This window comes from Lagopus muta, chromosome 15, assembly GCF_023343835.1.
Source record: "Lagopus muta isolate bLagMut1 chromosome 15, bLagMut1 primary, whole genome shotgun sequence".
Lineage (NCBI taxonomy): Eukaryota > Metazoa > Chordata > Aves > Galliformes > Phasianidae > Lagopus > Lagopus muta.
In genome coordinates this window covers 1,040,335-1,053,434 of record NC_064447.1, presented here as the reverse complement: position 1 = coordinate 1,053,434, position 13,100 = coordinate 1,040,335, and positions in this window count along the sequence as shown.

The window sequence follows — 13,100 nt, the reverse complement described above, 5'->3', positions numbered from 1 at the left end:
AGCTCAGTCTAACATTATAACAGCACTTAATCATTAAACGGTGAGTTCAGTCATGTGATTTAATGAAATAAATGATAATTAAACAGAGGCCTGAGTACAGATTCAGAGATGGCGAGATCCAACTCACTAACGGGATACCCTACGTCTATGTACAGATATGGACAGAAAAGGACAGACAGAAATATGTGGATCAAGTAAAGTAACAAAAGCCCTTGTGCAACAAATGCGTATAATTACAGGGCATAAACAAGTAGGGAGGTGGAGTAAGAAGAGTGAGCTGGCCTCTGCTCACGGTTTCCCTCGCCTTGAATGTAGAGCAGGCATTCACCAAGCACTGCCATTCCTCAGCAGATGACAACTGAGGCTGACTCGAGTGGCAGGACTTTGCCCCGGCTTCCATTGATCGACAGCCCCGAGGACTCGGTCGTCCCTGAGAGGCGTCCCGACCCAGGTTGGGCCAGGTGCTTGTACAGAGCAGCTCCATGCATGGTGCCACCTTCTGCTGCTTAGCACCAGCGGCACAAACGCCAGCACGTGCTGGCCTCACCAATTCCGTGCTGCCCCCTTGGCCAGGATCCAGTGGAACGGGTGCACGGCCCCTGAACTCTGAGCAGCAGGGAAATCAGGAGAACAGAATGCAGGCGCTGCTGATTTTGACCAGTTTGCTTTCAGACTCACTGCACAGTTTCAGGAAAAGTGTCCCCACAGTACAAGAAAAAAAAGGAACAAGGTTGGTTGAAAAGGAATAGGGTTGGTTTTAATTGTTTTTTGTTGTTGTTTGTTTTAAAATATACAATCAGACTATGGTGTTACACTGTCAATGATGTCAGACAGTTCCTGAAGGAGCTCGTCCGTATCCTTCTCAGTATCCATGTCAATTTCTCCTTCTAACTCATCTCCAATGATTTCCATCATTAATGTCTCGATGTCCTCATCCTCGGAGATGAGCGCTTTCTCTGCCTCTGTGCAGCTCAGCTGCTGCATCTGATGTGCTGCTTGTGAGGCACAAGGCACAGAGTCTGCCACGGAGTCTGCCTGGCTTCCCAGAAGCAGTTCCAGACTGGGGAGAACAAGGAAGAGAACAATCAGCACCTGACATTTCTAACTGCAGGTACGCTTTCAGCTACCAGCTCTGAGATCTGTGGTTAACCCCTCCCACACCTCACGCTCGCATAGGGATGGCAATTCAGTTAACCTGAGGCTGCCTTGAGAGTGCAAGATACCAGCAGGCACATGTGTCACAGTGGGAATTGATGTGTACAGACAGAGCAGTTTGAGTCCAGCCAACAGGGGCCAGGTTTTGTAGCAGAAGCACACTGCCAGCCTCATTATTTGACTGTAAATGCGTGAAGAAGTCATCCTCTGCATAAAGCTGTTTACTGACTGAGTTCCTTGTCCCCATGGCATACTCAGCAGAGATTCTGAGCGAGCAATTTAAGTTATTGCAGATGACCTCTTTGTTTGTTGGATTATGCCACGGTACATCTCAAACACCCCATTTGTCCCCTGATGTGAAAGAACTTATGTCCAATGTAAAAATGGCACTGACAAAGAACAAGTTGTGGTCATCACCTGCTAGGAGGTGTTTCAACTGCAGGAATGGTCACCAGGCTGTCCCCAGGCAGGGCTGGAACGATGGCCTAGGAAGAAACAAGACAGTGTGTATGAAGCATGGCTCAAAGCTTCCTAAGTAGCTTCTTTTCCCAGAGAAGCTGTGGATGCCCCATCCCTGGAGGCATTCAAGGCCAGGCTGGATGGGTTTCAGGCTGTCAGATCTCGTGGCTGGCAGCCCTGGCCACAGCAGGACAGCTGGAATACCGGATGATCTTTGAGGACTGCTCCTCCCTCCCCTGGGCACTGCTGAGCCTGAACCCAAACACAGAAGCTCGGGGCTCCTGAAGAAAGCGTCCTCTTGAAGGTTACAGTGACCTTGGGTGCTTTTAACAGCGCAGCATTCGTGGACAAAATCCTTCACACCCCAGAGCAATCTGAGAATTGTAGAATCACAGAGTCTTACATAATCCTTGCTCTACATCTACCCAAAATAGAGGTCTTCCACAAGTACCCTGTGAGACATCTGCTGCCTTCAAAGGAAACAGCAGACCTGTAGAACATTTGCAATGTCCACCTTGACTTCAAGTGCAGTGTAAACCTTCTGTATGCACTGCTGCTGTTGCTGCTGCTCTTACCATAGGCAGTTTTCTGGCTGGGGGCTCATCGGTGTCCTCAGCAGCAGACGGTTCCATGTCCGCTGCTTTCCGCTTCAGTGTCTGCTTCCTGGGGAAGGTGGATTTCCAATCAACAGACCTGAGGTACACCTTGCGTCCAGCTGCAGTAAAAGGAAGAGGTTGCTGATAAGGTCTTGCTGTGCCTCAAGACAAACCCCCGTTCTCTTATCATTCCCACAACCCAACCCACAACAAAGCTAAATACATTTGGCCAGCGGAATTACATTGCCATGTCCAGGATTCTCAGCAATGTTTTGCACACAGCCATCTCTACCAACAGCGCATCGAAAGGAAGAAAGAAACCCACGAGCTGCACTCAGCAATAGTCCAGGGCAAGGAAAACTCTGACACACAACAATGCTGAGTGGCAGCATCACTGTGCTGAGGCACAGCAACAAGCTCCTGGTGCTCACCCTTGACTCTCTTCTTGAGAGGCAACTCGCTTGCTTTGCCCTTCTCCTCACATCGCTTGCGCTTTTGCGCAGCCGGGCCATGGGAGGAAGATGGGATGTCACCTGCAGAGAACAGTCCAGGAGAGAACAATCAGAACATGGGAGTAGAAAGGCAGCACCTCAAACCCAGATGCCTGTTCAGTATCTGTACCTCTCTCTGCTGCCTTCTCAACCTCTGTCTGGCTCTCCAGACTTTGTGCAGGGCCGCTGGTCAGAGGAAGGCTCGTGTCAGCTTCTGGCAGAAAGGAGACAAGAAATAATTGAAGAGCATCTCTTTGGAGGAAGGTTTCAGCACACCAAGCCACAAGCTTCCAATTTTCAAGCATAGTTTCTTGCATTGGCCTTTCCCCTGCTCAAATGTTGTGCCGTTTCTGCAGTCGGCACAGACCTGCAATGCATTGACCTCTCTCCAGAAAACACCCACCCCTATTCTGACAGCCAAAACACAAACCAATATTTCACTTATCACCACTCTTCCCTGCGCTCCCCAATGAATGGTTACCTGACATCCTGCACCTGCTCAGAACTAATATTCATCATTAAGTCTGTCATGCTTCGTGCCATCAGGAACTCACCGTCACTTGGTGGTACAGTCGTTGCCTTCCCACTGCGTTCCTTCAAGTGAAGGAAAGGGCAGTGGGCTTTCTGACAGCCTCCCGGCTGATTCTCCCAGTAGCAGGGAATCTCACTGCGCTTCTTCTGAAGAGAGAGAGAAAGGAAGGGTCATGGAAACAGGCAGAGGAGGTTTGCAGAGAGATGCAGCGCTGCAGGTCGTGCCTGAGGGAAGTGGAGAGCTCATCTTTAGGCAAGCACTCACATCAATTTTTGTGTGTCTGAGCCTGCAGTCGCTGCTGGAACAGCGACCCTGCATCCACAGCTTGCAGACCTCTTCACTCCCCAGAGCCGCTTCGCAGTGGCGGAAGGGACAGCTGTCTCCCTGCAAGCAAAAGGAACATAAGAGCACAGCCTGAAAGACGTCCGTGCTGTCGGCCCAGGTTGGTAGCAGGGAGCGCACAATCCCACTGCTGATGAAGGCAACGCATCGCCAGCAGGTCTCCCCCTGCTCCAGCCCTTCCTCTTCAAAGTGAGGAAAGGAAGAAAATCCAGGCAAAAGACTCCCAACCATACCTTAAAGCAGACAGAGTTGAAATAGAAGTGGCAGTCGACTCCTTTCTGAGGCATGGGGAACTTCTTGGAGCAAGGTTGGGCTGTCTCCAAAGGAATTCCCCGCTCTTGGAAAGAGGCGGCTGCACTCTGGGACTGCTTGGACCCAAGATCACCTTTCAGAGTGGAACCCTAAGGAAAGAGTCAACAAGGGAAGAACCATGAGGAATAAGCATTTTCCCAGCTTTCTTCGTTTATGTGACTCTCAAGGAGTCTCAGAAGCAGCAGGTTGCAAGAACTGTGCCAAGTCTAGATCCAACTTGTGTCTAACTGCCACGACTTCTCCCAGCAAGCACTGTCCTCCATCTCACCACCAGTTATACACCTAGCAGCACGCGTTTTGCGTTCCTGACATGAAAATGACTCCCTTCATCTTCTCCTCTTGCTGCAGCTGCAATGGATGCACTGCTACGACTCCCACGTTTGACAAACCTACAGTTCTGGCTTACCAGGCACAGCTGCAGTCCCTCTCCCTTCCAGCTCACACTCCAGCCCAATGGCTGAGCAGCACCGTCAGCGACAGCGGGCAGCACCCGTCAGCCACCACCACTCTCACTGCCAGCCGGGACGAGAGCTTACGCAGCGTGTCCACACTGCTGTGCAGCGCTCACGGCTGTGGCACTCACTGGTGGCAGCCACGGCCCCAGCACAGTGCTTGTGATGTCACCGTGCTTGTGATGTCACCGGACAGTGCATGTCCCCAGCTGAGCACCCGGCTCTCCACCGTGACTTCAGTGGGGTTTTGTTAAAAATGTGCTGGATACGGCACAGCCAGCGCTCCGTGGGTCATTAAAGCACAAGTTGCACTGCGTCAAGTCTGTGCTCTTCTTCCTTTGCCCTGTCTGAGGTGAAGGCTGGGGCCCAGCAGCAATTTTGTAGTGGCAAAGCTGTGTGGCAATGGTCACAGCTTGACTTGAGACAGTGATTGAGCACCTGGTGGGAAGGCAGGGCAGCTCAGGTGCACACAAACCCTTCCCAGACATCACTGAAGGGTTGGCAGTGGAGGCAAGGGTGTCTGAGTGGAGATCCCTGCTACCTGAGGCCTTCCAAGGCTCAGCAGCTTTTTTCCTTTCTTTCTGTGTCCACAGCTGCTGCACTTGGGCAAATCCTCCCTTGCTGCAGCCTAGGACTTTGCCACCCTGTTGTTACTGCTGCACTTTGCATTGCACTGTAGCGTTACACAGGGGAGTGACGGCAATTCGTCATCCTCACCCAAACGTGTGCCACAATCTCTCAGAGAATCCATTTCCCCTGGAAACAGCCATTGGGAAGGGCCTCGTTTGAGCTGGGAACTCCTCCCCAGCCCAGCTTTTCTGCTGAGACTCCTTCCAGCCACCACGCAGCACCAAGCCCAGCTCACCTCTTGGTCCAGGTCAGTCCAGGCTGTGCCCAGGTCACACACACGCCGCAGCGGTGCTTCTGACGGGCTCTCAAGGATGATCCTTGCCACAAAACGCTCAGAGCTCAGTCTCTGTGTGCCACTCGCTCACTAGAGCACCAGCTCTGCTCGCCACGGAGGGCCAAGCCCTGCCACCCCAGCAACGACTGTGACCTCAGCACGGTTCCGCATCACTCCTGCGCTTTCATTCCAAGCAAAGGAAGCGGACACCTCCTAGATCCAAATTCTAAGAGACCGACACAGGGGTCACCCAGTGGGGTTATTGGAAGTAAGGTAACAGAGAAATTAAGGTGATTCTTGTGCAGCCATCTCGGGTCACCCTCTTGCTCAGGCGCCACACGATTGCACCCAGGAGATGTTGCCTCCACCTTGAAGGCTGGAAGGATTTGAGCCTCAGAATTTGATCTTCCAAACAATTAGCAAGCATTTGGATGAGCCAGCCCTCTGGTTTTACGAGGACAGACACCTCCTGCTTGGGAAGCAGCGAAGGCAGAATAGCTCTGGCCGTGGGCCGCAGCACTCCACTGCCAGGCGCCGCTCAAACTCCTGGGCTGCATTTCCTCCTGGGCTCCCACGCACGCTCTGGCTCTCCTGCAGCTTTCTGCAGGTTTTGTGGCTTCCTGCTGGAGAGCTCCTCACGTTCTTCTGCAGCTGTGCCCCGACATCATTACTGCCACCTCTGGTACCGCACCAAGAGATGCCTCAGAGTGCATCAGCCTGGACTTCCTGCTCCCATCAGCAGCTGCTCCCACGCCGACCTTCATTCACAGTGCGATCCTGGCCACTTGCAGCACGAGCTGCCCTGCAAGGCAGAGAAAGGAAACGTGGGATTAGCACAAACACGGAAGCCCAAGGCTGTGTCACCACCTCCTATTGCAGTCTTGCAGTCAGTCTTGCAGTCTTGCAGTCAGTCTTGCAGTCAGCTGCAACTGCAGCCTTTGTCTGAATAAAAACAGGCACCTCAAATTAAGTGGGACCTCTGAACTGAATAATTGCCACAATCAGAAATAGGCACTGAAATCGCTTGCTGGAGTTCAAATTTGAATTCTTGTGCCTTTTGGAAAATATGGACTTGGAATTGAGGGATACAAGAAAAATGGCATCTTCTTCACTGTAGGCGGTAAGGGTTGGAAGTCGGACTCTAACAAGAGGAAGTTTTCCTTTTCCTTGTAAGGCACAAAGCGATGGGATGATTTCCCATGCCTGCAGAAAGCCTGATCTGCTGTGCCACAGGCGGCTGAGTGAACCAAAAGCTGTGCTGCCCATTCAGAAGCACGTGGGGCACAGGCAAGGGGGGGGTTACACAGCGGCACATGGGATGTGAACGTTCCTTGGGCACCTTTTCCCCATCAGGAGGGAAATCCCTTTTCTCTGCCATGCCGTATCCCTACCTGCTCCGCAAGGCTGTGTGACAGTCAGCACAGAAACGACGCAAACGTTCCTTTGTCATCACGGCGGTTTTCAACAGATCCACATGATGAGACTTCAGTTTGCTGTGCGGGCTCCTGGCTGACACCGCCATTTCCAAGCCATTGCTTCCTGGGGGCAAATAAAGGAAAACACTTGAATGAAATTTCATGCAGAGATTGCACATCTCACCAATCTTTTACACAAACCAGAGTGACAAAACAGGAGATGTGTGCAGCGGCATCAACGTCCCAGCTGATGAAGGAACGTAGAGACAAATATCAAACTTCAGAACATTGTTCTAACACAACGAGGGAAGCTTTTTTTACAAAATATTAAAAGCAAACAAACAAACAAGCCCTCAGTCCCTTCTTGGGTGCCAGGGTCCCACGCAGAATGCTGTGTCCCCCTTGGAATGTTGGGTTCTCTCCCTGTGTTCCTGAGTTCTTGGGGCACTCCATGAGCTCCATGTTCCACCTACCACCCTTCTGAAGACCATTTGATATCTTTACTCAGCGCTGCCCCTCTTCCCTTACTCATCCCAAGGGCTACTCACCCACCTCCAGACCCCAGAACTGTGCACCCAATCCCATTCCCATCCTCCACTCGCAGTGCTTTGTCCCCCTGTTCTCAAGATGGACACAGATCCCACAGAGCTGTTCCTGCAGCTCTGTCGCCGCAGTCGCTGTCACAGCACTGTCACCACTGAAGGCCACGTGCACCCCCAATAGCAGCACCATCCTTTGCTGTCCCCCCTTTGCTCCGTGCACACTCGGCCCCCTGACATCAGCAGGAGCAGGGGGACAGAGCACCCAGCCTCCTGGAGGGGTGGCATCAGCAGGTCAGTGCAGTGGGGACACTTCCGTGGTGTTGGAAATGAGGCACTTGGAGTGCACATGGGACAGGGAAATCTCAGGATCCCTGAGTTCACAACTCCAATATGGGGTCGTGGGGTTGTAGATGGGATGGGGAGATCCCGGACACCCCTGTTATGGGAACCGAGGACTAGAAATACGACGGGGATCTCCCAGACTGCTGGTTCCACCACTGCTATGGGGACCGGGGATGGAAATGGGATGGGATGATCCCAGACACCTGGTCTAAGTTTTTCTAAGTTTTTAGATAGTCTTCACCATTAGAAGTCATCACCAGAATAAGAAAAACCATTCAGCGTGTTAGACATTTTTTATTGTCTTGGCCAGTACAGTAAAGGCTGGAGTTAAAAGAAATACCAAATCTCAAGGAGGAAGGATCTTGCACTTGCTTACTTCTTGGCTCCCCGACTCAGTGATCTTTGCCTTCCTCTGCTATGCTGGAGAAAGGTGAGATCTAAGCAGCAGCAGACGTTATGATACAAGGTGCACTCAGAATGGGACTGTTGTATGGCCGGGCTTCTGGCCATTCTTACCTCCTGCTGTTTTCCTGTGATGCTGGGCTACGTGCAGGTCTTATGATCCCAGCGTTTTCTAGTCCCTGCAGCATTCTAGAGATTTCCTCTTGCCCCCTGGGAGTCTATCCTATATGTTTAGTATTAGTAATGTGGCACAGATTTGGCAAGGAATAGGCTCCAGTTTTGCACGGCCTCTTAATATCACCTGCGCCACCCAGTACTAATACATCTTCCTCTCAGTCTGAACTCTCCTACGGTCATCGGGAGAGTCAGACCCAACCTGTGCCCCGTATGTACTCTGGGACTGTACAGCAGACACCTTATTATACGCCCAGGGAGGGAGATGCCCAGCCCCCAACTTCAACCATGTCTGGGTTACAGGGACGGTCTTTCCCCAACCCCACCAATCGTCATTCTATCTCCTTGGAATTTGGTTGGATCACCATAAGCAATTGATGTTTCTGCACCCACAGGTTGGTTTTCCCCTCTCCTGGCAGGTCAAGACACACTGCAACCTTTTGCAGATTATACCTTTATCTTTCCGACCCTCAGTCAAACCTCCAGCATCAGTTAATGCTCTCCTCCCTCTGCCCACTTACACCAGTTATCACAAACCAAATCCTCAGGGAATGTAGGCTTTGGGTGGATCTCACATCTTGGTAATGGTGTGGTGGCTCTCTTTGTCATCCTGCTGACTCCACCAATTTGGCATCACAGGAAATGACAACTGCATTTCACTTGGTTCTACTGAGAAGCCACGCAAGAGTTACTGATAATTTAATGATACTGATAATTTTTAGCTCAGTCTAACATTATAACAGCACTTAATCATTAAACGGTGAGTTCGGTCATGTGATTTAATGAAATAAATGATAATTAAACAGAGGCCTGAGTACAGATTCAGAGATGGCGAGATCCAACTCACTAACGGGATACCCTACGTCTATGTACAGATATGGACAGAAAAGGACAGACAGAAATATGTGGATCAAGTAAAGTAACAAAAGCCCTTGTGCAACAAATGCGTATAATTACAGGGCATAAACAAGTAGGGAGGTGGAGTAAGAAGAGTGAGCTGGCCTCTGCTCACGGTTTCCCTCGCCTTGAATGTAGAGCAGGCATTCACCAAGCACTGCCATTCCTCAGCAGATGACAACTGAGGCTGACTCGAGTGGCAGGACTTTGCCCCGGCTTCCATTGATCGACAGCCCCGAGGATTCGGTCGTCCCTGAAAGGCGTCCCGACCCAGGTTGGGCCAGGTGCTTGTACAGAGCAGCTCCATGCATGGTGCCACCTTCTGCTGCTTAGCACCAGCGGCACAAACGCCAGCACTTGCTGGCCTCACCAATTCCGTGCTGCCCCCTTGGCCAGGATCCAGTGGAACGGGTGCACGGCCCCTGAACTCTGAGCAGCAGGGAAATCAGGAGAACAGAATGCAGGCGCTGCTGATTTTGACCAGTTTGCTTTCAGACTCACTGCACAGTTTCAGGAAAAGTGTCCCCACAGTACAAGAAAAAAAAGGAACAAGGTTGGTTGAAAAGGAATAGGGTTGGTTTTAATTGTTTTTTGTTGTTGTTTGTTTTAAAATATACAATCAGACTATGGTGTTACACTGTCAATGATGTCAGACAGTTCCTGAAGGAGCTCGTCCGTATCCTTCTCAGTATCCATGTCAATTTCTCCTTCTAACTCATCTCCAATGATTTCCATCATTAATGTCTCGATGTCCTCATCCTCGGAGATGAGCGCTTTCTCTGCCTCTGTGCAGCTCAGCTGCTGCATCTGATGTGCTGCTTGTGAGGCACAAGGCACAGAGTCTGCCACGGAGTCTGCCTGGCTTCCCAGAAGCAGTTCCAGACTGGGGAGAACAAGGAAGAGAACAATCAGCACCTGACATTTCTAACTGCAGGTACGCTTTCAGCTACCAGCTGTGATCTGTGGTTAACCCCTCCCGCACCTCACGCTCGCATAGGGATGGCGATTCAGTTAACCTGAGGCTGCCTTGAGAGTGCAAGATACCAGCAGGCACATGTGTCACAGTGGGAATTGATGTGTACAGACAGAGCAGTTTGAGTCCAGCCAACAGGGGCCAGGTTTTGTAGCAGAAGCACACTGCCAGCCTCATTATTTGACTGTAAATGCGTGAAGAAGTCATCCTCTGCATAAAGCTGTTTACTGACTGAGTTCCTTGTCCCCATGGCATACTCAGCAGAGATTCTGAGCGAGCAATTTAAGTTATTGCAGATGACCTCTTTGTTTGTTGGATTATGCCACGGTACATCTCAAACACCCCATTTGTCCCCTGATGTGAAAGAACTTATGTCCAATGTAAAAATGGCACTGACAAAGAACAAGTTGTGGTCATCACCTGCTAGGAGGTGTTTCAACTGCAGGAATGGTCACCAGGCTGTCCCCAGGCAGGGCTGGAACGATGGCCTAGGAAGAAACAAGACAGTGTGTATGAAGCATGGCTCAAAGCTTCCTAAGTAGCTTCTTTTCCCAGAGAAGCTGTGGATGCCCCATCCCTGGAGGCATTCAAGGCCAGGCTGGATGGGTTTCAGGCTGTCAGATCTCGTGGCTGGCAGCCCTGGCCACAGCAGGACAGCTGGAACACCGGATGATCTTTGAGGACTGCTCCTCCCTCCCCTGGGCACTGCTGAGCCTGAACCCAAACACAGAAGCTCGGGGCTCCTGAAGAAAGCGTTCTCTTGAAGGTTACAGTGACCTTGGGTGCTTTTAACAGCGCAGCATTCGTGGACAAAATCCTTCACACCCCAGAGCAATCTGAGAATTGTAGAATCACAGAGTCTTACATAATCCTTGCTCTACATCTACCCAAAATAGAGGTCTTCCACAAGTACCCTGTGAGACATCTGCTGCCTTCAAAGGAAACAGCAGACCTGTAGAACATTTGCAATGTCCACCTTGACTTCAAGTGCAGTGTAAACCTTCTGTATGCACTGCTGCTGTTGCTGCTGCTCTTACCATAGGCAGTTTTCTGGCTGGGGGCTCATCGGTGTCCTCAGCAGCAGACGGTTCCATGTCCGCTGCTTTCCGCTTCAGTGTCTGCTTCCTGGGGAAGGTGGATTTCCAATCAACAGACCTGAGGTACACCTTGCGTCCAGCTGCAGTAAAAGGAAGAGGTTGCTGATAAGGTCTTGCTGTGCCTCAAGACAAACCCCCGTTCTCTTATCATTCCCACAACCCAACCCACAACAAAGCTAAATACATTTGGCCAGCGGAATTACATTGCCATGTCCAGGATTCTCAGCAATGTTTTGCACACAGCCATCTCTACCAACAGCGCATCGAAAGGAAGAAAGAAACCCACGAGCTGCACTCAGCAATAGTCCAGGGCAAGGAAAACTCTGACACACAACAATGCTGAGTGGCAGCATCACTGTGCTGAGGCACAGCAACAAGCTCCTGGTGCTCACCCTTGACTCTCTTCTTGAGAGGCAACTCGCTTGCTTTGCCCTTCTCCTCACATCGCTTGCGCTTTTGCGCAGCCGGGCCATGGGAGGAAGATGGGATGTCACCTGCAGAGAACAGTCCAGGAGAGAACAATCAGAACATGGGAGTAGAAAGGCAGCACCTCAAACCCAGATGCCTGTTCAGTATCTGTACCTCTCTCTGCTGCCTTCTCAACCTCTGTCTGGCTCTCCAGACTTTGTGCAGGGCCGCTGGTCAGAGGAAGGCTCGTGTCAGCTTCTGGCAGAAAGGAGACAAGAAATAATTGAAGAGCATCTCTTTGGAGGAAGGTTTCAGCACACCAAGCCACAAGCTTCCAATTTTCAAGCATAGTTTCTTGCATTGGCCTTTCCCCTGCTCAAATCTTGTGCCGTTTCTGCAGTCGGCACAGACCTGCAATGCATTGACCTCTCTCCAGAAAACACCCACCCCTATTCTGACAGCCAAAACACAAACCAATATTTCACTTATCACCACTCTTCCCTGCGCTCCCCAATGAATGGTTACCTGACATCCTGCACCTGCTCAGAACTAATATTCATCATTAAGTCTGTCATGCTTCGTGCCATCAGGAACTCACCGTCACTTGGTGGTACAGTCGTTGCCTTCCCACTGCGTTCCTTCAAGTGAAGGAAAGGGCAGTGGGCTTTCTGACAGCCTCCCGGCTGATTCTCCCAGTAGCAGGGAATCTCACTGCGCTTCTTCTGAAGAGAGAGAGAAAGGAAGGGTCATGGAAACAGGCAGAGGAGGTTTGCAGAGAGATGCAGCGCTGCAGGTCGTGCCTGAGGGAAGTGGAGAGCTCATCTTTAGGCAAGCACTCACATCAATTTTTGTGTGTCTGAGCCTGCAGTCGCTGCTGGAACAGCGACCCTGCATCCACAGCTTGCAGACCTCTTCACTCCCCAGAGCCGCTTCGCAGTGGCGGAAGGGACAGCTGTCTCCCTGCAAGCAAAAGGAACATAAGAGCACAGCCTGAAAGACGTCCGTGCTGTCGGCCCAGGTTGGTAGCAGGGAGCGCACAATCCCACTGCTGATGAAGGCAACGCATCGCCAGCAGGTCTCCCCCTGCTCCAGCCCTTCCTCTTCAAAGTGAGGAAAGGAAGAAAATCCAGGCAAAAGACTCCCAACCATACCTTAAAGCAGACAGAGTTGAAATAGAAGTGGCAGTCGACTCCTTTCTGAGGCATGGGGAACTTCTTGGAGCAAGGTTGGGCTGTCTCCAAAGGAATTCCCCGCTCTTGGAAAGAGGCGGCTGCACTCTGGGACTGCTTGGACCCAAGATCACCTTTCAGAGTGGAACCCTAAGGAAAGAGTCAACAAGGGAAGAACCATGAGGAATAAGCATTTTCCCAGCTTTCTTCGTTTATGTGACTCTCAAGGAGTCTCAGAAGCAGCAGGTTGCAAGAACTGTGCCAAGTCTAGATCCAACTTGTGTCTAACTGCCACGACTTCTCCCAGCAAGCACTGTCCTCCATCTCACCACCAGTTATACACCTAGCAGCACGCGTTTTGCGTTCCTGACATGAAAATGACTCCCTTCATCTTCTCCTCTTGCTGCAGCTGCAATGGATGCACTGCTACGACTCCCA